At 43.6% G+C, this 23,066-nt stretch overlaps 1 protein-coding gene across 13 annotated transcripts in view; it reads left to right on the top strand.

The window, feature by feature from the left end:
- MEF2C (myocyte enhancer factor 2C) overlaps positions 1–23,066 on the top strand; it is a 370,333-nt gene that overhangs the window by 71,262 nt on the left and 276,005 nt on the right. The window lies entirely within an intron of this gene.

A 23,066-nucleotide genomic window follows, 5' to 3' on the forward strand; every position in this document is an offset into this window, starting at 1 on the left:
AATATGAGACTTTAAGACTTGATGTAGGAAAAGAGAATCCGATTATGTATCACTTAGCTTACTGGGTGCAGCCATTCTGACACAGATTTTAGATTTAGCAAACCCCACCCACACCTGGCTCATAATATAAAATATCTTTAGCAGGGGACGTGTTGGACTAGCTAACCTCTAGTTATCCTAGTCCGGGAATGATAATATCCTGAATCTAAAACAAGCATTGCAAGTAAACAACAGCACACAGTATGATAAGAGAGACATTGCTGAAATCTGTGTGTTAACCATTACAGCATGCTGTCTTCAGAAAAAAAGGCAAAAACTTGCTGATAAATTAAACTTAAAGGGCTTGTCCACCTTTGGGGAGAATATTTTTGTTACTTAAGTGCTTGTATTTAGGGCTGATAATAATTTTTGCAATGTATTTCATTAACCCCTTAACGACCCATGACGTACTGGGTACGTCATGTATCGTGTGTCGGTAAGCCCCGCCCCCTGCCGCCGGCAGGCGGCGGCGATCCGCGCACATATCAGCTGTTATCAACAGCTGACATGTGTGCCTGCTAGCCGTGGGTGGAAGCGATTAACCCCTTACATTTCACTGCCAAAATCTGGCAGCGATATGTATATGGGCGCCGCCATGACAGTCACTTACCCCGCCCCCACCGGAAGTCACGTGACATGATCACATGACTTTCGGCGGTTGCCATGGTAGCACAGGGTCATGTGATGACGCCTGTAGCTAACATGACTCACTTCCTCTCAATGCCGGAATACAGCCAGCATTGAAAGTGAAGCAGCAAATCTGCAGTTCTCAGCTCTGTACCTGTGATCTGCAGATAGTGCAAAGCGATCGGATTGCTGATCGCTATAGCCCCCTAGGGGGACTAGTAAAATAAAAAAAAAAGTAAAAAAAAAGTTTTAAAAAATTAATAAAAAATAAAAAAAAACCATTGAAAATTAAAGGGTTAAAAAAATAAAAAATACACACATATTTGGTATCGCCACGTTCAGAAATGCCCGATCTATCAAAATATAAAATCAATGAATCTGATCAGTAAACGGCGTAGCGGCAAAATATTCCAAATGCCAAAATTACGTTTTTTGGTTGCCGCAAATTTTGCGCAAAATGCAATAACAGGCGATCAAAACGGAGCATCTGCGCAAAAATGGTACCGTTAAAAATGTCAGGTCGAGACACAAAAAATAAGCCATCACTGAGCTTCAGATCCTGAAAAATGAGAACGCTACGGGTTTTGGAAGATGGCGCAAAACGTGCGCCACGTTTTTTGGACAAGATGGTGAATTTTTTTTAACCCCTTAGATACAAGTAAACCTATACATGTTTGGTGTCTACAAACGCGCACCGACCTGAGGCATCACATAGATACCTCAGTTTTACCATATAGTGAACACAGTGAATAAAATATCCCAAAAACTATTGTACGATCACACTTTTTTTTGCAATTTTTCCGCACTTGGAATTTTTTTGCCGTTTTCCAGTACACTATATGGTAAAACTTATGGTTTCATTTAAAAGTACAACTCGTCCCGCAAAAAACAAGCCCTGATATGGCAAGATTGATGGAAAAATAAAAAAGTTACGCCTCTCGGAATAAGGGGAGCAAAAAACAAAAACGCAAAAACGGAAAGTGCCCGGGGGCTGAAGGGGTTAAAGAGAATCTGTCACCAGGTTTTTGCCACCTAATCTGAGAGCAGCATAATATAGATACAGAAACCCTGATTCCAGCAATGTGTTGCTTACTGGGCTGCTTAGTATAGTTTTGATATAATCATTGTTTAATCTGCAGTAGATTATAATTAGAGGACTACCTGGCATGCTGCCAGGTAGTCCAACATATTCATGAGCTCTGTATAACTGCTAGATCTGCAGCAGAGAAAACATTGATTTTATCTAAATGATAGCAAACAGCTCAGTAAGTGACACATCACTGGAATCAGGGTCTCTGTCTCTACATTATGCTGCTCTCAGATGGGGGAATAAAAACCTGGTGACAGATTCCCTTTAATAAGAGCATAATATGTTGTTCTCATGACATGTATATAATATAATATAAGAATATTGCTTATGTTCTCTGTGAATTTTTTTTTTTTTGCTCCTTTGTGTATTTTTAGATCAGACCCCTTGGTTGATTAAAAGATTTCTTACAGGCCAAAACTAATTCAGGAGGTTTTTATTATCAATGACAAATTGACCATATTCTCCTGTTCTTATTCCTTGTTCATTAATATCATTAATATCATTGTTCATATTAATATCTAATGATAACACAGTGACCCAGATACGATGTACAAGAAAGCCATAGAGCGGCCACAGCACAGCAGCGATTATACGGCCTGAGGAGCTGTGCTATAGGCTTGGATCTTCTATTACCCCCCATATCTTTAATATTCTCTGTTTCCGAAAGTGAAGGACATTGCAGAATGACAATGCACGTGCGCCCCTTAGTCTTTAAAGGGGACATTTCACAGGATATTTTTATTTTAAACTCATTTTCTGCTGCACAGATTCTGGAATAGTTTTTCTTCTTTTCTCCTTTTTCTGTACTCCTCCATTCCACAGTTATGCCCCCTGGTAATAAAGAACACCCCACCTGGAGTTATACCACAGAACCTCTCTTTGTGCATATACTTAAAGGGAATCAGTCACCAGCATTTTACTACCTCATCTGAGAGCAGTGAAATGTAGGGGCAGAGATACTGATTCCAATAATGTATCACTTAGTTTACTGGGTGCAGCACATGTCACACAGTCAGAGCTCATTAAGCTAACTCCTCTGACATCCCTGATTCACAACTCCCTTTGTACATTGTATAGTGACAGCTGCTAATCAGTGCTCGGAGTGTTGTTGAACAAGCACACGAGACCTAATCTGGGCAGTCATAATCCCCTGGAGATAAAATATTAATTGTACTGAAACAACACCACCTATCCTAATAAGTGACACATGGCTGAAATCAGGGTCTCAGCTCCTACCTCATGCTGCCCTCAGATTACATAGCAAAAACCTGCTGACAGATTCCATTTAAAGGGAACCTGTTAAGCAAAAAAAAACCACTATTAACATCAAGATATGGGGTTGTTCTGCAGGTTACTAGCGTTCTGAAGCTGCTTGGTGCCCACACTGAGAGAAACTCACTAAGCACTTTGCAGTGACTGAAGTTGCACTGATTCCACCTCTATGACTGAAAGCCTGCAGATGCCGGGCCGAAAAAAGTTAATTTCTTCTTGGCAGCAGAGCTTTCAGTGCAGGCACCGAGCAAGTTCAGAACAATATTAATATGCAGATTAACCCCATATCTGTAGGTTAATAGCATTTTTTAACATGACAGGTTCCCTTTAAAGAGGAGGAAAAAGCAAATACCAACAGAGAAAATACCAGCTGCAGCCTGGCTCAGGATGTTCCCTCCACACCCAATACATTCTGCGATTGGAGAGCACAAGCACAGGAGAGCAGCTGCGCTGTAAAGCTAATAGCAGGAAGGGACGTGGTGACTGTAGATACACAATTACAGTTTCACGCTTGACAGACAATCCTGTGATGTTCGGCTGTAAAAGGTTGCAGCGTTTGGCTACACAAGCTGCTCCTGACTTTCCCTTTTTCCCTTTCTCTTTAGGACCCTGCGGTTTTCTTCACCTTTCAGCTGTTAATCATCAGCTCTTACCTTTGTGTCTTTAAATACTCTCATTTCCCCCTTGCTGTGTGCTGGTGATAGGTTTGAGTGCAAGCAGTCAGCTTGTATTCATCTGGAGAAACTTTGTTGTTGTTGCACTTTCCCCTCCCTGAGTCATCTAGAGATAAGTTATTTGTATACTTTCCCCTGTGTGTATTCCCTGTGTTTTCTTTACTACTTAGTGGGGTTGACTAAGCGCTCATCCCATCTGTTCCCTACCTTGGGTCCATCTCAGGGTCAGGTATCCTGCTCGGCGAATAGGGATGAGGGAAGCCAGGGGTCAGTCGTAGGTTTGGTTAGGGGTCACCATCTCCCCCTTCCCTAGACACACGGTTTCCTTTCTCTTTTGCCATTTACTTGGTACATAACTGTACTTAGCGTGACATACAGTTCTGCTTCATACATACATGCACACACACATACACATAATACATGCATACATACATAGGAACACTCTGCTATATAAATAGACATACACACACAGCTCTGCTGCATTCATAAATAGACACAGACAGACTGGAATCCTACATACTGATTTTATTTTTTTTTTTATTTATTTTACTCTCTCATGTAGCACTATTAATTCCATATCGCTTTATAGACATGATCATCACAGTCCCCATTGGGGCTCACAATCTATATTCCCTATCAGTATGTCTTTGGAGTGTCGGAGGAAACTGGAGAACCCGGAGGAAACCCAATTAGAATGAATTATACACACTACCATATTTTACAGTTGGGGACAGGCATGAGACTCATCTTATGACCTGAAAGGCACCTCAAATTGTCTAGGAGATGCTATTGTGTAGTTTATCTGGAAAAATAATCTTATTACTAATGATCACGGTTGCCAACTCCATCTTAATTTAAAGGGGTGGTTCACCCATATTTTTTATTTTCTAGATCGATATTATGCTGAGAAACAATGTTTCTCTCAAATTCCTTATGTTGGCAATAGTTCCTGTGAGAGGCGCTATTGCAGACCACTGTTCCCCATGCCTGACACCCGGGCTCCGTGACCTCGTGGATCCGCTGACGTCACGTCAGGTTCCTGTTACACCGCAGCCGGCCGTAGTGTCTGTGAGTGATGGTCAGTTGGCGGTGTTTCACCACTCGCCACAGCCCATCTGCTCCCTCACAGAAGAGCACTACAAACAGGAGGCACTCTGGGCTGTGATGAGCGGTAAAACCCCCGCCCACAGCCCAATGACTCAGGAAGACTGCAGCCATCCACGGTGATGTCAGGTTAACAGGAACTTGACGTGACATCACCGAATCCCCGAGGTCACGGAGCCCGGGGGTCAGGCATGGGGAACAGCGGTCTGCAATAGTGCCTCTCACAGGCACTATTGCCAACAAAAGGTATTTGAGAGAAACATTGTTTCTCAACATAATATCGATCTAAATAATAAAAAATATGGGTGAACCACCCTTTTAATTCAAGACAACTTTACCAAAAATCATGGAAAGTCCTCCTTTTGGAGACCACACTTTCACACCATGACTTTAAAAAGAGTCTATTAATTGCCATCCAGACATTTCAGGACAGGTCGTAAAAATAGGGCACTTTTTTTTCATGTCCATAAAAATGGAGTCTGATTTTTTTCAATCTGAGGAAACTTATACAAATAATTTTGAATATAATAATCATCATTTGACAGTTGATAGTGAATATGGCTGGTGTTTACATAGCAGAATTAAGGGTTGTAGACATGAATCATCTATAAGCAAAATTATTTTTTATAGTTTGACTGTGTCTGTAAAACGTATTGTATGTCTGTGATTTTTTGATAAGTTGTCTAGAAAAATTAAAAAATTAAGTTGTGAACTCTGACCCAAACTGACAGTGTAAACTAAGCACATAGCCTTGTAGAGTATAGAGCGCCTATAAAAATTCCCACTATAGTGTTCTAATCGCTGCTTCTGTTCCACGGGAACGGAAGTTTAATAACATATGCTAACTACGGTATTCAGTGCACTATTAGTGTGGCCAAGCGGCTCGGTGCATGGTTCTGCCCTCTGCCTTTGCAGACCCCACAGTCTATACCCTCTGTATGTTGTCTGTTGTCTACCATTGCTGACAGATCTTGTGCAGAGTTTACAAGCTCTTGTTTATAGAACTTGAAAGCACTGGACTCCTCAAATGGTGTAGAGGCAAACCTGCCTCATATAGCAGCATCGGAGGTCACATATGTCAGGCCAGTGCCACAATCATGCTGTTGTTCTGAACCATCAATCGTCAGGAGGGCACAAGCCCTGGTAGCCAGGAAGGAGGTTGTCAGGAAGTGTTCTGGAATATTAGAGGTTTTACATTTACAGAATTCCCTATCCACAGGCTCAGTGTGTTTTAGGAAAACAAAGTGAGCTTTCCTTATCCACAGCGGGTCCGGCGCTGAGACTCCACTGATGCTTCCGGTATGTGTTTTGTTAAGTTGTAAATATATGGGGGCATCAGACTTAAAATAGGAGTGAGAAAACCAATATTTCCAAATTATACAAAAAATCATTGCCAAATTCCGTCAACCCCCCCCCACACACACACACACACAATACAGTGCCATGCAGAATATTGTGCCCAAGGTATAAAACACATTCCCACAGTGTTTTCCCCAAAGAGCCATGTGCCATATGTTTTCTGAGTGTCATTTACAAGGCTTATGATTGCCATTTGGCACAGTTTTGGCCTTTGTATAGTCTAATATGGCTGCAGAGCGTGCCTAGAAAACAGAACGTTGATCTTTTGCATCCAGTTTAGAAGATGGTAGCACTCACATCATTCACCGTCATCTCAAATTCACACTGAGGTCATGTAACTATTTGCAACTACTTAGTTACATAGTTACACAGTTTGAAAAAATACCTAGGTCCATCTAGTTCATCCTTCCTTCACCAATTACATATTTCGTCACTAATTCATTTATAACCGACAATGTTGTGTGTACTGAGGAAATCATCCAGCCCTTTTTAAAAGCTGTTATAGTATCTGCCATTACTACCTCTTGTGGTAGGGCATTCCACAGTCTGACTGCTCTAACTGTAAAGAACCCTTTCCTATTTTCCTATTTAGCTGTCGGAATCGCTTTTCTTCCACTCACAGTGAGTGCCCCCTGGTCCATAGTATGGTCTTTGGAAGGAATAAGTCATGTGCCAGTCCTTTGAATTTGTAACATATCAGGGAGGGGCAGTCGTGGGCAAGGGTTGTTGTCCTCAACCTACCACGACACGCTAGAAACACGGGGGGGGGGGGCAGAGTGTTGTATTGAGTGGGTGTGGAGGCGGTACCTGCTTGAAGCTGCTTATCTAGGGTTTCATCTGGATCCCGTTCACTCCAACTGGCATCACACGTCGCACATCAGTAACGAGTCCCCCACCTGTCACAGCTGTAACAATTGTACTGTAAGTTAACTTACAACACAGCTTCCAATTCATAAGGGCAGTTTTTTCACCAAGATCTTTCACAGGCATTGCTTGCTGCACAGAACCTGGCTCTTTCGCTATGGCCCCCAAGGAGAGTAGGGACACTCTATCTTCCTCTTTACTAACATTCCAGCTCCGTACAAATGAGAGGACTCCTAAAATCCTTGTTCCCACCGTGCCAGGGACCCCGCCAGTCAACACTACTAACGGCCACCAGCATAGGGAGGAGGTGCACTTCTCTTTTCCCTATGGCTTTACCATCCGTAACTTAGGAGTTATCACTTTGCTTCAGTCCACTTGATCCTTCCTCTCATCTCCTTTCTCTGCCTGGATCCTCCACACCTCATTGTTTCACTCTGCTACATCTGACCCTGTTGGTCCTCTCGTCACTCCTTCCCTATCTGCCTTAGGCCTCAGACACATATCCGTGAAACACGTGCATGTTTAGTCTGTTTCCGTATATACTGGAGACACGGACAAACGTGCACCAATGTTATGCTATGTTTGAGGTTACACATGCGTTATTCCATATGGTCCGTGTGTCCGCGTCCGTGATATGTATGTGTATACGTTTTGCACGGAAGCACGTCCGTTTTCTGCACGGAACACGCACACATGGACCCAATGGAACTCTATGGGTCCGTGAGCACACACACGTGACACGGATGCATTTCCTTATGCTCCGTGTTCGTTTTTTTTTTTTTCCAGCGATGTCGGTCATTCTTTCTTTTTCTGTGTATGTCGGTCAATCTCCCTCAGTCCGTCGGTCGGTCTCTCTGTCTTGTCTGTCCCTCTCTCAGTCTGTTGGTCAGTCTCCCCTCTCTCTCATACTCACCGTTCCCTGATCACCGGTGCGGCGTTGCACAGCTGTTAAAAATCTCCGGCGGCTTTTACTATTTTGAAAAAGCCGGCCGCTCATTAATCAATCTCGTATTCCCTGCTTTCCCCGCCCACCGGCACCTATGATTGGTTGCAGTGAGACACGCCCCCACGCTGAGTGACAGCTGTCTCACTACAACCAATCACAGCCGCCGTTGGGCGTGTCAATATTGAGCAACAAAAATAAATAAATAATTTAAAAAAACCGGCGTGCGGTTCCCCCCCATTTTGATACCAGTCAGGGTAAAGTCACACTGCTGAAGGCTAGTATTCTCAAGATGGGGAGCTCCACGTTATGGGGAGCCACCCAGCCTAACAATATCAGCCAGCAGCCGCCCAGAACTGCCGCATCCATAAGAGGCAACAGTTCTGGGACTCTACCCAGCTCTTCCCGAATTGCCCTGGTGCATTGGCAATCGGGGTAATAAGGAGTTAATGGCAGCAGCCCATAGCTGTCACTAAGTCCAAAATTAATCATTGCAGGCATCTCCCCTAGATACCTTCCATGAATAATCTGTAAGTTATAGTTACAGTAAATAAACACATACCCCCGAAAAAATCCTTTATTTGCAATAATAAACACTAAAGCCCGCTTTACACGCTGCAATGTATCTTACAATGTGTCGGCGGGGTCACGTCGTAAGTGACGCACATCTGGCATCGTAAGGTACAATGCAGTGTGTGACAGGTACGTGCGATTGCGATTGAACGTTAAAACGTTCATCGCATACACATCGTACCTGTCTCTAGAATTGCACTTCAGATTGTTCATCGTACCCGGGGTAGCACACATTGCAGTGTGTGACACCCCGGGAACGATGAACAGATCTTACCAGCGTCTTGTGGCTCCTGGCCCACAATGCGGAAGGAAGGAGGTGGGCGGGATGTTTACATCCCGCTCAGCTACGCCCCTCCGCTTCTATTGGCTGGCTGCCGCGTGACGTCGATGTGACGCCAAACGTCCCTCCCACTCCAGGAAGTTGACGTTCGCCGCCTACATCGAGGTCATATGGACGGGTAAGTACGTGTGACGGGGGGTTACTCGTATGTGTAGCACATTCAACAAATTGAACGTGCCACACATATGATGGGGGCGTTGCAAATCGCATACAAAATCGTATGCGAAATTGCAACGTGTAAAGCAGGCTTAACAAATACCCTCGTTCACCAATTTATTAAGCCCCAAAAACCCATCCATGTCTGGCGTAATCGGAGGTCCCGGTAACGGAGGTCCCGCGTCGCTTCCAGCTCTGCTACATAAAGGTGACAGGAGCTGCAGAAGAACACCGCCGCTCCTGTCAGCTCCACGCAGCAACAGAGGTGAGTAGCGCGATCAGCGATGATGTCACTCAGGTTACTCGCGGCTACCACTGGATTCTCAAACTGTGACAGCAAGTCGCCCGAGTGACAGCGATGAAGTCATGGGTGAGTTGTGGTCTCGGGTGGAGGATCCAGCTGGCCGCGGGTAACCTGAGTGACAGCAGCGCTAATCGCGCTGCTCACTTCAGTCACTTAGGGGATTAACGGTAACCGGTGAGTCCTTCATAGGTGACCGCTAATCAGACAGAGCTGCGGTATGACAATAAAGTCAGGTGAAGTTCATCCGAGTTCATTCTCATCGCGCGTCGCTGTCTGCTGTCAGCGGGTATGTATCAATGACATTGTGCATCACACACGGAACATTTCACACGGGCAACACGCGGACATGTCACTTACGTATCTCACACAAACACGGACATTCAACACACACACGGCTAGCATACGCAATTCACACGGATGCCATAAAAACGGACTTAAAAGCGGAAAACTGACCCCAAAAACGTAACGTAACACATGTGCGTGTTTTTCACGGATGTGTGTCGGAGGCCTTAACCAGGAAGCACTCTTCCCTATAGCCTCATGTGTTGAGGACTGTCCTTCCCCTATTAACCCATGCCATCCTGTCACTACCTCTACATTCCCGTACATTGAGGGACCACGGACACAGTGACACCTAGTGGCGGCCGGCCAGATTACACAGGAAAAATACACTTAAAAATACATTACTCTAAAACGTATACATTCAGATCATAACATCTTCAGGGGCGGCAGGGCACTGGACACCCTCTTAAGTATTGACCACACATGTATTTATACATACAAATGAGATCTCCTCTGAGACGTCTTTTTTCTAACCTAAACAAATCCAATTTTTTCAACCCACCATCATATGGAAGGCCTTCCATTTCTTGCAATAATCTAGTTGCCCTCAAGGAATGGAGTATGATGAGAGGTTGAAAAAGTTGGATTTGTTTAGCTTACTATATTCTCTATTGTTCACTTCCTAGGCCATAGTGTGAAAAAGTCAGTCCACCTATATTTGTGTAAATGTAGTCATACAAGAATATGAATCATTGTAATGCTAATGTTGTTATTCCAACAAATAAATACATTTTGTGGGAGTGATTTGCTATTGCTGCAGATTTTCTGTGAAGATTGATAACACAGTGTGACTCAGATGAAAATCAGGTTGTGAGACATGATAAATAGGTGGAAGATGTTTTGTGCGTTTCTCCTTAATCTCTTGATTCTGTTTACATGGTGTTGATATCGCTAAATTCTTACCTTTTTAGATAAACGCGGCGTGGGCTTCTAAACATACTTTTTCTGCTAATAAACAACATTAAGCTGTCGTCGGATTCGTATGCTGCATATGAACCGAAATCTACAACCTCACAAAACAGATTACTAGCGCTAAATCTCTAAATCTGATTCATTAATAGATGCATTTCTAAGAATGTGGGAATATAAAGTACCGTTTATTCTCCGTGCAGTAAATGATATTATTAGTTATGCCTCATGGTAAGATTTTTTTTTTCCATCTACCAACAATTTTATATTCATTGTCTATTGCTCATGTAGAAAAAAAAAACAGATTCGATATTCTTCTTTGGATACCATTTTAAAGGGATAGGCAAAAAAAAACGCAAAAAAAAATCCTGATGTCTTCCTTGTGGGAATAAAAAAATAACGAATCTGTCACTGTTCATGTTAATATAAGGTACGTTCACATGTCCAGTAATCATACATGTGCAAACACAACTTTCTTGTCCATGTTGAAAAACATTGATTTTTACTGGATCCATTTTGTTAACATTGGAGTCTATGGAAAACTAATCCATTAAGGGATTGCTATTTATCTTCCATTTGAAAATGATTCGGTACGGAAAAAAAACGGATCGGTTACAAATGAAAGAAATATGGATGGCTAAATAGTAATCAGTTAACGGATCTGTTTTCCATAGACTCCCATGTTAAAAAAAACAGATCCTGCTTTCAAAACAGACAAGAAAGTTGTGTTCGCAAAACTTTTTTGCCAACGGACGACCACGAAACATGTGACTTTAGCCTAACAAAACTTTTGCTTTCACTTTTGTGGATGTGTTTGACAATTGCACACATTTATTAAAACTTGAAAATAGGAAAATGATGTGTGTCACATAATATTTTATAGTGATATACAATTTTTGCATTAATAAACCAAATATGTGCAGCATTAAAACAAATTTTGTACAGTAATAAAAGTTAAAAGACAACTGCAGATACCAAGTTGAAAGCAATAGCCTTGTATTCAGGGAAACCTACATTGTACAAGTTAGGCTGATGTCACACTGGGATTAGTGCGAGTGCTCAGATGACACTCGGCTCTTGTTCGCAGCACAGTGAGAGCTGAGTGTCATGCGAGTGTCATGCGACTGTGGTCCGATCGTGCGATCAGACCACAGTTGCGGAGTGGAGGGCCGGTGCTGCGGAGGGGAGGGATTTATCTCACTATCTCCTCCATTGCCGGCTGATGTGACAATCGCACTGCTCTCGGTTTACACCAGTGTAACGCGAGTGCAGTGCAATATTTCTCTCGCCCCATAGACTTGAATGAGTACGAGTGGAACAAGATCACATTCCACCCGCAACATGCTGCGACTGTTTTCTCGGTCAGATTAGGGCTGAGAAAACAATCACTCATGGAAGCGGCCCCATGGACTAATATTGGTCAGAGCGGAATGTGATTTTTTATCGCATTCCACTCGCTCTATATTACTCGCCGTGTTTGCTGACCCTCAGTTACAATTAGAGAAAACAAGTACAAGCTTGTACAGGCTATGCGACAGTGATATTACAGGGAGGGCACATACTAACTAGAATTACAACTGTATCCCATCATTCCCCAGGTTCAGACAGCACTAACCACATGAGGAGATGGTCTGTTTCACTTTCTTTTTCAGTCTCTTCAGACAAGCTTCGCCCTCTCAGGTCACGTGACTTCATTCCAGGTCCTTTTCCACTCATCTCCACTCCACTGACCAATGTGACCATCTCCGTGCCAGGGTGGAGTTTACAAGCTGCACAGTCTCTCAGCCAAGCAACTAGAAAGGCAGCTCAGAGCTGTGAGTACTAGTAGCACACCAGGGGTATACTTACTACTTAGAAGAGATTCTAGCTAGTATATAGTATGCGTGGTATGGAAGTCATATACCAATTTGTGCATTAACAACAATTGCTTAAAAAACTCTGGTGTGTCACCTGAATGACTGGGAGCAACAAAGTAGATGTTACCCATGTCAGGAGCCTGTAGTAGCAGTACTAAATACTACGCTATTGTGTTGGTAAAACATTTGGGGTAAATGTGGCCCTTGGCTTCATTACATTGAGTTTATTTCTGATACTGAGATAATCATAAGGATGAGGTCAGCATAATTATTATATTTGATCACAAAGGTGTTCAAAGAATGGAGAATCTTGCATATGGACAAAGGCTTTGGTACCACAGAAGGATGTTATATTGTTGCTATGGATCTCTAGAAGCTATATAGGCCAGCCATGATTGTACCGTCCTTTTTGTCTTTTGTCATGTTGTGGCGCCCCTGACCTGGTCAGGCACCACTGAGTACTGCACCCATGCTGGGTCAGTACAACACAGGTAATCCCAGAGGCTGACTAGGGTGTGGACAAACACAGACACGAAGTAACCAGGAACACACACACAGCTAGAGGGGACCCCTGAGCAGACTCAGGGAGGGGGCGTGGCCCTCGCCTCCCAGCTAGTTGTGGGTTGTGAGACTGGAGACGAAGGAGTGTGCAGAGGCAGGCACAGAGGGGAGGTAAGGGTGAGCCAGTCGGCTAGTGGAGCTGAGACAGTAAGGAAGTGGAGTGCAGAGAAGCTAGGCCGACACTGCACCTGTAGTGGCTAGCAGGGGAGAACGGCTACCCAGTGGTGCCGCCTGAAATCCACCTAGGCAGTATCAAGAGGTGGCAGAGTAAGGAGACCGCTGGTAGACCGAACCCACACGGGGTTACAGGTCCCCAGAGCAGGGGTCCATTCAGTTGGCCTGCCAAACCTGCTGGTGAGGGCACTTTATGCGCCTCACCAAACCTACACAGAGTCCGCAGCTACAGCAGCAACGAGGGGGCCCAAAAGTGATAGAAGGCAAACAGCCAGAATTACTTGGTCCACGCTGCCCGCAAATGGGCCAGAAATGGGAGAACGGCGTATGCGACTTCCCTGGGTGATCCCAGCAAGACTTCAAGTCGGGGTCACCTCAAAACAAGAAGGGCTAGGAAGGTGAGTCAGCAGTCACCCCTACATCAGCCAAAGGGATACCTGGTTCCACCTGGTCCATCATATCATCGCCCAGGTTGACTCACAGCTACCATCTAAAAGTGAGTAAAAACCCTGAAAGACATTGCTGCTTGTGTGTGAGTTCTTCTGCGACCTGTGGTACTACACACTTACACTGAGCCCTGGGGCCAGACTCACTCTCGGGAGGCCACAACAACTGACTGCATTTACCATCAACCCCAGGAGCTCCCCAAACTGCAGTGGCGGTCACCCCCACTGACCGCAAATACCGAGAGTAGCGTCACGAATCCCATTGAAGTTAACCTACCTGTGACCAGAAGACTTCTAAGCCCGTGGAGACTCTGTGGCTACCTGCACCTGAAGGTAATGCAGGGCTCCACAATGTCATTTCAAGAGCTAACTGGTTATTGGTGTTGCTTAAGGAAATCAGTCTCCAGTTTTTTTGCTAACCAATCTGTGATTAGCATGATATAGAGGCAGTGATCCTGATTCCGGCGATGTGTCACTTACTGTTCTGGTTACTATAGTCTTGATAAAATTCCTGTTTTATCTGCTGCCAATCTCCCAATTCTCTGAATGCTGAATTCTTGATAACCCCACCCACACCGCTGATTAGCAAATTTCTGTGTATAGTGTGCGTATGCAGAAATCTGCCAATCAGTGGTGGAGGTGGGGTTGTACAGAACTCATTTATATGGTGGACTACCTAGCAGCAGTTTGACTAGTTCTCTAAGGTTATCCTCCCGCTGATAAAATGGTGATTTTATGAAAACTACAGCAAACAGCCCAGTAAGTGACACATAGCTGGCATTAGGGTCAACAATACTTCAACATACCGAGACATTTTGGACTGTTTTGTGGGAAGAGTATGGGCAAAGCACTTTTCTGATCCAGCATGACTGGGCCCCGGTGCATGATGCAAGGTCCATAAAGGCAGGGCTGACTGAGGTTGGTAAGGGAGAACTTCACTGGGCGCACACAGCCCTGACCTCAACCCCATCCAACAGCTGATGGAAGTTTTTTCACGCTTCCAAAGCATCATTTCCACCACCATCTTTGCTAAAAGAGTGTCATTATTTTCAAGTGATAACCACTAAGTTGCATCCCTGAATGTCATGAAGAAAACAGACTAAGACCATCCTAGACACTTAATAGGACGTAAGAGAATTCACTTCATTTGTATTTCATAAAAAGTCAATTTACTGTTTATATACTGTAATCATGAAGTCCCGTGTATACATCTTGTACAACCCCAACTCCAAAAAAGTGTGTATGATGTAAAGAAGACAAGAATGATTTGGAAATCTCACAGCCCTATTTTGTTTGCAACAGATTATAGAGCAGAAGTTGGGAGTTAAAACTTGAAAAACCCAGAACTTGATGGCAGCAGAGAAGTTAGGATAGGGTTAACAAAAGGGTGGAAAAGTAATTAGTATTAAAAAAAACAGCAGGTGGGTAAATCTTCAACTAAGTCACATGACTGCATGAAAAAGCACACTAGACAGGCAGAGTCTCTCCGAAGCAAAGATGGTCAGAAATTCACCAATTTGTAAACAAATGCATATGGAAATTCTGGAACAGTTTCAGAAAAATGTTCTTCATTGAAAACCTTCAAAGTCCTTGATTATCTCACCATCTACAGTACATAATATCACCAAAAGATTCAGATATTCCGGGAAAATCAAGATGCATAAGGGGCAAGGCTAAGGCCTAAGCCACACAGCGAAAAAAATGGTGTAAGTGGAGTGCGATAAAACATCGCATTTTACTCGTACCAATTCTAGCCTGGGTGTCAGCACACATGAGCGATTATTTTCTCAGCCCTAATCGGACCGAGAAAACAATCGAAGCATGCTGCCACTGTAATGCGAGACTCTTTCTCTCGCACCCATTCAAGTGTATGGGGGGGAGAAAAATCGCACTGCACTCGCGGTACACCGGTGTACTGTGTGTGCAGAGCGAGAATCGCAATAGCCATCTACGGAGGAGAGAGGGAGAGAAATCCCTCCCGTCCTCAGAGCCAGCCTGCTCCTCCTCAGAGCCGGCCCGTCTCCTGCAGCTGAGGTCCGCTTGCACAGTCAGACCTCAGTTGCAAGGACACTAGCATGACACTCGGCTCCTGCTGTACTGCCAGCGTGAGCCAAGTGTCATGCGAGGATTGCACTAGTGCCCCGTGTGGCCCCAGAATAACAGTCAATATTGGATGTTCGCAATCTAAAGGCCTTCAGGCAACATTGCATTAAAAACAATCATGATTTTGTCATTCAAATTACTGTATGGGCTCAGGAAAACTTCCAGAAATCACTGTATGAGCATTATATAGAGGTTTTAAAGCAACATATGCTCCCATCCAGACAACGTCTATTTCAGGGAAGGCCTTGCATATTTCAGGAAGGCAATCCTAAACCTCATACTGCATTCATCATAACAGCATGGCTGCTCAAAAGAAGAGTTTGGGTGATGAACTTGCCGACTTCAGTTCAGACGTTTCACCTTTAGAATATACTTGGCGAATTTTGAAACTAAAAATTTAGCAAAGAATGTAGAGCAGCTATAATCCTACATCGGAAAAGAATGGGACGACATTCGTCTATCAAAACACCAGCAATTTTTCTCCTCACTTCTCAGATGTCTACAGATTGATCAATAGTAGACATGGCCGCGTCACAACTTTTTTGAAATCTCTTACTGCCATAAATTTCTAAATTAGATATTGGAGGTTTTTTTTATATAAAATGGAAAAATGTGTAACTTTCAAATTCTCATCTGTGTTCTATGTCCTGTTGTGAATACAATACGGCTGTAAGATATCTCCAAATCATTATATTCTTGTTTTCTTTACATTTTACACAGCATCCCAGCTTTTTTGGGAGGGGGGAATTGGGGTTCTCTATATGTGGTACATAGGCTGGATTTCATTGCTATGTAAACAGAACATTGACTCTTTATGAAATACAAATGAAGCGATCACTTTACCTCCTACTCAGTGTATGGGATGGTCACAGTCTGTTTTCGGCATGACCTCTGGGGGATGCGATATAATAGTTATCACTTGGAAATAATGACACTCTTTTAACAAAGTTGGTGGTGGAAATGATGCTTTGGAAAAGTGGAACAAACAAATGCCTTGTAATCAGATCTCGTTACAATAATGATATGGTAGTGTCAGACCAGTTACATTCGTTTAGTCTCTTTATCTAGACACCAGAACTGCTTTTCTAAGGAAGTTGTTTATTTGCATAGAGCAAAACTACTGCAGCAACCCTGACTTATCTTCCGCAATTTCTGCTTCCTGTCTTCAAACAGCTCACCAGCTGGGAAGACACCGCTCATTATGGGATGTGCCCAACAATGTCCAGTCTAGTTATCAGCCATTTTCCACACATCTCATAAAACAAATTACATGCTATGAAGAACATTTGCCCAATATTCATTATAAACTTTATAGTAGCAGATACATAACACAATGTGATACTATAATTTGGCAGAGTAATAATAATAATAGCGTGTTTTTCCAAAAATAAGACACTGTCTTATATTTTTTTTGACCCCCAAAAAAAGCACTAGGGCTTATTTTTGGAGGAGGTCTTATTCTTGGAGAAACACGGTTGGGGGTAAGTTTACCCCCCAAAAAAGCAGACCCCCCCACTTCCCAGGAGACTCATACTCACCAGACCAGGACGTCTGCGTGGTTCCCAGGTCCTCCTGTGATCTCCGGTCGGTGCTGCACGCCGTCCTACCCTGCTGCTTGCTGACACGCTGACACACACAGAAGATCCCAGACACACACAGCAGATCACACACACAGCAGATCTCACACACACACACACACACACACACACACACACAGAGCAGATCACAGATATACACAGCAGATCACACACAGCAGATCGCAGGCACACACAGCCGATCACAGATACACACAGCCGATCACAGATACACACAGCCGATCACAGATACACACATCCGATCACAGATACACACAGCCGATCACAGATACACACATCCGATCACAGGCACACACACACAGTAGATCGCAGATATACACAGGAGATCACACACAGCAGATCGCAGGCACACACAGCCATCACAGATACACACATCCGATCGCCGGCACACACAGCCGATCACAGATACACACATCCGATTGCAGGCACACACAGCCGATCACAGATACACACATCCTATCACAGGCACACACAGCCGATCAGATACACACATCCTATCACAGGCACACACAGCCAATCACAGATACACACATCCGATTGCAGGCACACACAACCGATCACAGATACACACATCCGATCACAGGCACACACAGCCGATCACAGATACACACATCCGATCAAAGACACACACAGCCGATCTCATAAAAACACAGCCGATCACAGACACACACACAGCAGATCACACACACACACCACATCCAGCACTTACGGCAGCAGGGAATGAGAGCAAGTCACGTGTCTGGCCGCAGGTCCTGTTCGTCACACTGCACCGCACTGCCTCTCAGGATTCTCCCGGCGAGAAGAGATTGGTGTCACTGGATGAGGTGAGTGTGTATGCGATCCGATGTGTGTGCGATCCGATGTTTGTGTGTGTGTGTGTGATTTGATGTTTGCGTGTGATCCGATGTTTGTGTGTGCGATCTGATTATGTGTGCGATCTGACTGTGTGTGCGATCTGACTGTGTGTGCGATCCAATGTTTGTATGTGAGATCTGGTGTGTGTGTGTGTGTGTGTGTGTGTGTGAGAGAGCTGATGTGTGCGGGTATGTGATCACTGCAGGTCCTGTTGCTCGGCGTCTGTTGAGTGTGATTGCCGGGTGCTGCTGTGTATAATGAAGTGTCCTGCAGGATTTGTAACTTTTTTAGCTGCACGGACACTTCATTATTGATCCGGGACTAGGGCTTATTTTCGGGGGAGGGCTTATATTTAAGCCTTTCTCCGAAAATGCTGAAAATCCCTGCTAGGGCTTATTTTTGGGGGAGGTCTTATTTTTGGAAAAAGACGGTAGTAATAATAATAAAAAATTATATTTAAGTATATGACAACACATAATTGGATCAACGATAGCTTCTCTATATTGAGCCTTCTTTTGAGAGAATTTTGTCCGGCTTGACTGGTTGGTAACAAAAAATTAACAATACTACACTCTCTTGCATAATGCCATAAAGAGAGAACGTGAGCACGATTTTCTATTCTAAAGTAAAGACTTGGCTGTAATGGCGCTGTTATGTTGATTAAATTGATACTTTCGATGAAGTAATCCACTATGCGGTTCTTTTTTAATCACTATTTGAAGTTTTCTGCTAATTAGATTTGTTGCACGGGGGCCGGACTATACACTGGGTCTTCACCTCCCTGTCTGTGATTTTCCAGCCACTCGGCCTGCCTATGGTCTGTGAATGACAGGTCACTGCTGTGATTTAAAAAAGAAGAGGCAGCTCATTCACAGACAAGAGTCAGGCAGAGAGGCCAGGGAATCAAAGACAGGGAGAAGATCCAGTGTACAATCTGGCCAATGTGCAGGGAAATCTAATGAGCAGGAAACTTCAAAAGGTAATTAAAGAACCAAAAAGGGAAATTTCTTCACCAAAGGCATAAATTTAAAGGGAACCTGTCAGGTACAATATGCACCCAGAACTACAAGCAGTTCTGGGTGCATATTTAGAAATACTTTTTCTAAAGATCTCTTTATCTATGTTACTATATACAGGGACAGTTAGGGAGGGATTAGCAATATGCACCCAGAACTGCTCGTGGCTCTGGGTGCATATTGGACCTGACAGATTCTCTTTAAGCAGTATTGCAGTATTAAAGTACCATTACAGCCATTACTTTACAGAATTGTGATGGCCGTTTCTCTTTAAGGGCTTTACAATACATTTCCCACCTATAAAATTAAGTACATTTTGTATGCTTCATAACACTGAATACCATTTTAAATGAAACAATAACTATCTAGTAATGTGAGTATTTAACATCAAAAAGATTAGTTTAGGTTGCTATGGCCATGTGGTTTTCTTTAGATCTTCATTGTCATAGACTTGGGGCATTAAAAAGGATAAGTAACTTTGCGTAAACACAATACTAAATTAGATAATATAATCAATAAATGCAAATACTTTGAGCTCTTAGGCGGGCTTTGCACGTTGCGACATCGCAAGCCGATGCTGCGATGTCGCACGTGATAGTCCCCGCCCTCGTGGCAGCAGCATTAACTTGTGATTCCTGGTGTAGCGAACATTATTGCTATGCCAGCTTCACATGCACTCACCTGTTCTGCGACGTCGCTCTGGCTGGCGTCCCGCCTCCTTCCTAAGGGGGTGGGTCGTTCGGCTTCACATCGACGTCACACGGCAGGTGGCCAATCAAAGCGGAGGGGCGGATATGAGCAGGATGTAAACAACCCGCCCACCTTCTTCCTTCCGTATAGCCGCCGGCGGCAGGTAAGGTGATGTTCCTCGCTCCTGCGGCTTCACACACAGCGATGTGTGCTGCCGCAGGAACGAGGGACAACATCGTACCTGTCGCGGCAGCGTAATTTTGAAAAAGTCGGAGCCTACACCGATGATACGATAACGACGCTTTTGCGCTTGTTAATCGTATCATCTAGGCTTTACACATTACGATGTCGAAAGTGACGCCGGATGTGCGTCACTTTCGATTTGACCCCACCGACATCGCACGTGCGATGTTGCAACGTGCAAAGCCGCCCTTAAAATTATTTTCTCTGTTAAGTCCAATCAAGGAGTTATCTACTTCTTACATTAATTTCCTAAAGTGATAATTAATATGACAACTACATCTAATCTGTGATGTTACATGATCACTTACACTAAATATGATATTTATTTTTCATCTACTTATATTGGACATTTGATGGATCCTGTGAATGCGCAAAATTCTATTTTTGATACTCTAGAACACAAATTTAGCGGCAGAAATTATTTCCTCAATTGATAAGTTTCGGGGCCTACAACTTTTGGAAATGTTGCAGATGCTAGTTGGAGCAACACAACTATATTTATTTTTCACCATCTTGGTGGTTACAGTGACTTCCATTGATACAACTACAACATGCATAGTGGTTTCAACACCCACTTGGTTAGAAAATATTCTTGAACAAAACCCTTTTAGTACTTGATTCATCAAGCAGTTTTCGCTAGAAGTTTAGCACAAACCAGTTTTAATTGTATCAATATTTTGTGTAACTCATACTTGCACAAAATTATTGCCAATTTTTGTGCTTTTAGAGAAGTCCCAGAAAGCTCCACCAACTTTTTGAAAAGCGTGAAGAGCTTCATCAGGAGCAGCCTGGAAGAGTTCTGCTGGTAAATTCATCATAATTTACCAAATAATATTGGCGTAAATTATGGTGGGAATGTATACCAATACTGGAGTACATTATTTGCGGGGCCCTTGGTGGCTGAAAAATGGGCCAAAAAGAGGTACATGACTTTAAATGAATTGGGTGTACCATACTATAGTGCATTATTCATCAAGACTGTCATATAAAATGCTAGTCTTGATGAATCAGAGTCTAAATGTCTTCACAGACTCACCAGCCTCTGCAGCTCTCTCTTTACGTTACCCTCTGAGTGCATTAAATTTAGGGACCTTTCTCACTTTCTTAGTCATTTTCCTTACAAGATTCCCACGGGACTCTTCTCATCCTCAGGCTTCGGTCACTTATTGGCTCTCTTTTCAGCTCACCGATGTGCCCTTTGGTGGCTCACTAAGCTCACACCTCCACTCAATCTCACAGCATGTGCCTTTGATGCATTTTATGGACGCATGCTCTCACATGCTGCCAAATTGACACATTTATTGTGAATAAAGCTATGAATAAGGACTTTTCTGCAAAATGCGTAAGCCAATCACACAGCTTGTTGACTTTTAATATGCTACATACATTTTGGATTTTAAGGATGTGTTCACACAAGCGTGAAAATCAGAAGAGTGCAATGCGAGAAAATCTCGCATTGCACTCGGACCTATGTTAGTCAATGAGGGAGAGCAGTTAGTCAGCTTTTCCAGATTCTGGATGCGAGAAAAGCGGCAGCATGCTGCGATTCTCTGTTAGAGCCGTATCCCTCGCACCCATTCAAATGAATGGGTGCGAGAGATACATCAGACTGCACTCGGATGTTATCCCGGTGCAGTGCGATATACGCACATGCTGGCAATGAAGGAGATGCGGGGATTAATCCCTCCCTCTCCTCCACAGCGCCCATCCTCAGCTTCACAGCTGTGACATGACTGCAGGATCGGGTCACAGTCGCATGACACTCGGCTCACACTAGCAGCAGAGCCTGAGCTGTCGCATTGGATGCCATACGCTCGTCTGAATCCAGCCTTAGCCAGGAACCTCACTCTGATGCAGGATTTTCCTATTTGCTTTCTATTGGACCATCTCTTGAGTCGACCTCTCTATGGAGGGCCCACAAGGCATTGTAATCTCCGATAAAGATGAGCGAACCTTTGGAGGTTCGGTTCGCAAGGTACATTCATTTTTTGACATCAACTTGATCCAAATCTCAATGGAAGTCAGTAATTGGGCATTACTGGCCATGCTGATTTTACCCCCAGTGTGAACCGTTCAAACACTGCAAGCGCTGCTCGCTCGAGTGGTTTGCACTCGTAACTCACTCACACTTCGAACCCAAACTTTTTTTTTTGGAAGTCGGTTTCCGGACCTGAACTCCAAACATTGAACCTCAGGTTCGCTTATCTCAAAAGGCATGAAAATAAATGCCTTCATTTTTGTCCTATTTGTCCCTGCATATGAAATCAGAGGTACAGTATGAGTCCAGAAGTTTCTTCTAGAGATATATCACAAATCTACAGATTTACAGTGTTACAGATCTGCAATATGATAACAATCATGATAACACAGACTTCATCCATGGCAATCTACTAAACATATCTATTCTGTTAGGATAAAGGTATGTAAACAAGTAATACCGCCATGCCACCATGCCCAACTCAACGACCACCATAAGACGTGAGTGGTGCACAGGCTTTGTTTAATTGTCTTGAATCTAACATATTTATTTATAAATATCATTGAAGTGACCATCTCGCGCTCCAGTATAGTATAAATGAATGTGTCAGAGGGGGTGTCTTTTGGATTCCAGGTAGAGTTATTGAGCTCCTAAGTCAGCACAGTAATTGTGTGAGAAGCAGAATTGTCATTAGGACTCCGCCTGGCATAGCATTACCACGGCAAAACTAAAATTAGCAAAATGTCAGAAATGAAAAGATTGATTCACCCAGACGCAATTATCATTTAAAAGTGCTTGATTGAGGTGCTGCAGTTGGGTGATTTATTTTGCATCCCATATACATAATTAAAGTAGTGGAGCGGAGTAATTTATCAATCTAGTTGAGGCTGGAGGAGAGGAGCTGTATATGTTTGTTTTAATAAAAAATCCTCCGGCTGCTGCACTTCTATGGG

The sequence above is a fragment of the Anomaloglossus baeobatrachus genome, chromosome 1, assembly GCF_048569485.1.
Source record: "Anomaloglossus baeobatrachus isolate aAnoBae1 chromosome 1, aAnoBae1.hap1, whole genome shotgun sequence".
In the NCBI taxonomy this organism is placed as follows: Eukaryota; Metazoa; Chordata; class Amphibia; order Anura; family Aromobatidae; genus Anomaloglossus; species Anomaloglossus baeobatrachus.